Source organism: Nannospalax galili, unplaced genomic scaffold, assembly GCF_000622305.1.
Source record: "Nannospalax galili isolate Female #2095 unplaced genomic scaffold, S.galili_v1.0 scaffold513, whole genome shotgun sequence".
Classification (NCBI taxonomy): Eukaryota; Metazoa; Chordata; class Mammalia; order Rodentia; family Spalacidae; genus Nannospalax; species Nannospalax galili.
Genome location: NW_008334861.1, coordinates 2,671,488 through 2,676,483, shown reverse-complemented (window position 1 = coordinate 2,676,483; position 4,996 = coordinate 2,671,488). Strand labels below are relative to the sequence as shown.

Sequence of the window (4,996 nt, the reverse complement as noted above, 5' to 3'; positions counted from 1 at the left end):
CCTCCCCAAGCCCCAATAAAAGATCGAAGGAAAAAGAAAGATCTCTTTTTTGTCCTATAGCTTCATTATTGGCACCCTCATAGTTACATGACTCTTTGATCCCACACCCTGGGAGATTCCTTGACAGTGTTGTCCATCATACAGCTTTGCGCAGAAGTGCTCACTGGTCATCCCCACACTCTGTTCCCTACCTTTCTGGACAGTGACTAGTTTCTATGAGTTCATCTAGGGCCTTTCCACTTCATTCTCTACTCTGCAACCAAACTGAACATTAAAAATATGAAGCCCTGTCCATGACACGTTCTTATTAAAAACACCTCAGTGCTTCCCCTCTACTCCCTTTGGATTAAATCCATGTTCCTTAATGAGATTTAGAAAGTTGCTCCTGTGGGGTTAGGGATATAAGCTAAGTTAGTAGAGTTGACTAACTTTCATGATTGACTAGTATTTGTGAAACCCTGGGTTCTATCACCAGTATTACATAAGCCAGGGATGGTGACACATGCCTCTAATCCAAGCACTTGGGAGGTAGAGGCAGGAAGATCCCAAATTCAAGGTTATACTTAGTAGAATATTGAATCATAAGTCATTCTGAAGCACAAAAAGGGATATAGAAAGTCACTTTTATGTTCTTTAAAATATGGTTACAGTGTTAATAAACTTGTTTCTTGCTTTCGTCACCACTAGTCTCTCTCAACCCCCGTTTGCTGGAGTGGGGCCCAGGGATTTGCATATGCCAAGCAAGTGCTCTACCATGAAGCCACAACCCCAGCTCTCTTTTCCCTCTGTTTTGTGACAGGGTCTCAAAGTTGTCTTGGCTGATCTGGAACTCTCTGTAGCCCATGCAAGCATTGAACTTGTAATCCTCCTCCTCTAGACTCTCAGCTGGGAGAACAGACATATACCGCCACACTTTGGTTGTCATCTCTTTTTTTCATTTAAGCAGTTTTTAATGAGAGTCATAGATAAGACACCATTTCTCTACTTTCTTGATGGTTTCTTCCTTGTATTTGCCCTTTTTCTTTCCTACTTGGGGAAATTTGGGTTAGCATTGCAGGATTTTCTTGGTTCTTTGTCCAGCTTTAGCCTGGCGATAACCACCTTGCTGCACTGAATGTCCACATGGACAGTTGTACCATTAGCCTTTTCCCGCTGCACCCACTCAACATAGATGGCATATTTCTTCCTGTAAACCCGGACCACTTTGTCAATCAGCTCACCTTTGTGGTGCTTTCCTACAACCTGAACTTGATCATCCTTTCAGTTGGGCATAGACTGAACACTGTACTTCTGTCTCAGCTCTTTGGAAAGAGGGGAGGACACAGTCTTCCTCTGAATGTGAGACGGTGCATTGAAATGCCTTTTCCTGTTCTTGCTTCACTCAGAAGTCACAAAGGGCTTGAACTTCATTTTGGCGGGTGCCACCTCAGTGATGGTGGTGAAAGGGAAGACCAGGTTGCCTATCTCTCTCTCTCTCTCTCTCACTACAGAAGTTTATTTATCAAAAACTTTCATATGAAAATGTACACGACCAGATTTTACGTCATAATAAAACAGGCCCTTTGGGGAGGGAACGTGGACTGCTCTGCTGAACAGCCTTTGTTTAAGCTTGTTCCAAGGCTTCTAACATGATGATACTGTTTCCTCGTAGGACCACCATTCCAATGTTATTCTGCTGCCCAGTAGTTGCCATCTCCACACAGTCACCGATCACAAGATTCATGAAAGGATCAAAGCCCCACAGTATCCCTTGGACATGTCTGCCACCATTTAACTTCAATGATAACTTTTTGTCCATAAGTTTCTTCAGCTGGGGAGGGTGGGCCTTGCTCACAGCGGCTCCTCGGTGGGCACGGAACAGCTGCGAAGAAGCAGGTGGCCTATCTCTCTCTTTTTAAAGTGTATTTTTAATTGAATTTTTGTGGATTTCATATAACATATATTAATCATATTTAGACACTCTCTATTTGCAATCCTGCACAGCCTGTCCATAAGGTTTCTTTCATGCATTCTGTAATATATGTTAAAGCCTATCAAATCAGCTTATATACACAGATGGCCCTTGGTGTAAGTTCATCCACTGGAGCCTGGTCAGCTTACTTAGCATCAGTTCCTTAAAGAAGATTGACTTCCCCTCACCCAACAGTGATCAGCTGCCAATAGTTCCTCAACTAAGGTTGGGACCTCCTTCCCATTTCCCCAGTTCTATACTGGTTTTTGTCTGATTGAGGTTACATGGGTCTTGTACATGCTGTCACCATGATGTAAGCTCATATGAGCAAGTTCCCAGGATCCTGTAAGACTCTGTCCCCTTATGGTCATGCACTACCCCTGGCTCTTACAATCTTTCCAGCCCCTCTTCCACAATGGTCCCTGAGCCTTGGGTGGGTAAGTGTCCCTGGATAAGGTTGCCTATCTCTTTAAATAGCTTTCAGAGATGGGTCCAGTCTAATGACACCAATGGAGCTTTTGCTCTAACTCCAATGTCAATGGCAGAGTAGAAGTGTTTACCTTACAGATAAACAGTCTCATGGGTGAACAAAGCATGTATAAGACGGCCCAGCTATTCCACTCCTGGGCATATACCCGAAGGACTCCATACCCTACTGCAGAAAGGTTACTGCTTCTTTATTCACAATAGCAAGAGAGTGGAACTAGCTTAGATGTTCGTCAACCAATGAATGGATAATGGAAATGGGGTACATATACACAGTGGGATTTTATTGAGTGGTATAGAAAAATGTAATTATGAGATTTTCAGGAAAACATATGAAACAGGAAAAATATTATACCGAGTGAGATAACCCAGGCCCGGAAAGACCAATATCACAGGTTCTTCCTCATATTCGGATCCTAGCTTCTAATTGTTGTACATGTGTCTTTATGTGAGTGTAAGTGTGAGAGGCCAGGAAATTAGAAAAGGGCCCATGAGGCAGGATAAAAGGGGGCTTTAAGGGAAGGTGTAGGGAGGCTAATAGAACACTTGGGATAAAAAAGTTGAAGGCGAAATACTGGTGGTCAAAAACAAGAGCCGGGAGTGGGGGCAGGGAGATGGGGAGGGATGTGTGTGGGAGGAGGTAAAGAATCAACCAAAACTAAGTATGTATAAAAATGCTATAAAGAAATCTGTAACTGTGTATGATAATTATTTAAAAAGATCTTCATAGCAGTATAGTTTTCAGCAATGAAAGATTTGAAACATTAAATGTTCATCAATGAGATAGTAGTTACATCATTGTGGCTATTTGCATAACATCACCATGCTGTGTGCATTAGTCACTTTTCTGTTGCTGTGATAAAACACCATGGCCAGAACGAACCCACAAAAGACAGAGTTTATTTTGGCTTATAGTTCCAGAAGTATAAGAATTCATCATGGTGAGGAGACATGGCAGGAGCACCAGGCAAGGTGGCAGGAGCCAGAGCTCACATCCTCAGTGGCAAACAGGAAGGAGACAAAGCAAACTGGAAATTTGACTATGTTATAAACTCTCAAAGACTGTTTCCAGTGAAGTACTTCCTCTAGCAAGGCCATACCTTCTGAAGGTCCCATTACCTCCCAAACATTGTCACCAACTGGGGACAAAGTGTTCCAAATACTTCAGCCTATGGGGAACATTTCTTATTCAAACTACCACACTATATAAAGAAGACTGAGAGCATTTTACAAGGCTATGGTAAGAGTTCCAAACCATGTGTATGTATCAAAGTAGCAGGATACTGGACCATGTCCATTGCATGCTTACATTTACTTTTTTTTAATGAACAAAAGAATGCATTTGCACAAGTCTAGAAACAACAGGAAGCTAGAAACATCAGTTTCCTATGGAAACAAAGGTTAGTAGTCGGGCAGATAGATAAGAAGTAGGATGGGAATATTGGGGCTCAGGAAACTTTACTCAAAAGTATGGCACTTGACATGGTGAATACTTTGAACAAATAATGCAACCTCAAGGTCTCTCTTAGCCTGCTCCGCCTTCCCTATATCTTGTCTCTTCCAAAATTCAGGAGTTTACTCTCAAGTTTGGAATCATCTCGAGTCCCTCTCTATAGTCTCATCCTTACAAAAGATAGAAAGCCAAACACCCAGACTCTAGACCAACTTTGTTCCATTGTCTATTCTTCCTGCCCATTTACCTTCCCTAGAAATCTTTACTAAAATACAGTTGACAAAAAAAAATACAATTGACTGTAGCCTCCATTTCCTTGTCTTCTGTGAGGAGGAACATGGAAGCTTGTAAATATCTTTCAGTTACTGGGCTCTTACTGTCTGGAGAAGCCCCTGTGCCTTTTATAATTATATGTGTCTTTTCTTCTGTTGATCTGCCTATTGTCAGTTTGCTTCAACAGACTCCATTATCCACCTTCAGAGGGCAGAAAGGACGTTCCCTCACTCCTATAGAAGGAAATACTTTACTGAAAACTTCTATCTTTTTGATGCTTAGATCATGAAAACATTGCCTGTCTAAAAGTTAACAGAAATACATCTTTTTAAAACCCAATGAAAGCAGAGCATGATGACACACACCTGTAATTTCAGTACTTGGCAAGTGGAGGCAGAGGATCAGGACTTCAAAGTCATCTTTGGTTACATTGTCAATTAGAGGCTAACCTGGGCTACATGAGACTCCATCTCAAAAAAAAGTTCAAAACAAGAGAATAAAATCTAGTGAACAAAAAGTACATCGTTTTCTTGCTCCAGCCTCATGTTCACCACTCCCATGCCAGAATATCCCAGGCTTTCTGAACAACTTTCAGCATGGCAGATCAGGGTCAATCAAAGCCAACCTATAACCATTCTGACAGGAATGAAGATATTCTAAAGAGGCACTTGTTCTATCAGACTATTGAAACAATGGACCTTAAAACATTGGAATTTCAGGGGCTGGAGAAATATCTCAGCAGTTAAGAGTAATGACTGTAGGTTTGGTTCCTAGCATACAACATGGTGGCTAACAACCATCCAGAACTTCAGTTCCAGGGGATTCGACGCCCT

The 4,996-nt window shown here is 41.9% G+C and overlaps 2 pseudogenes; both read right to left on the bottom strand.

The window, feature by feature from the left end:
- Positions 1 to 949: 949 nt before the first annotated feature.
- Positions 950 to 1,410, bottom strand: LOC108490652 (annotated as a pseudogene).
- A 193-nt stretch (positions 1,411 to 1,603) lies between these two features.
- On the bottom strand, positions 1,604 to 1,828 carry LOC108490651 (annotated as a pseudogene).
- Between the last annotated feature and the right edge of the window lie 3,168 nt (positions 1,829 to 4,996).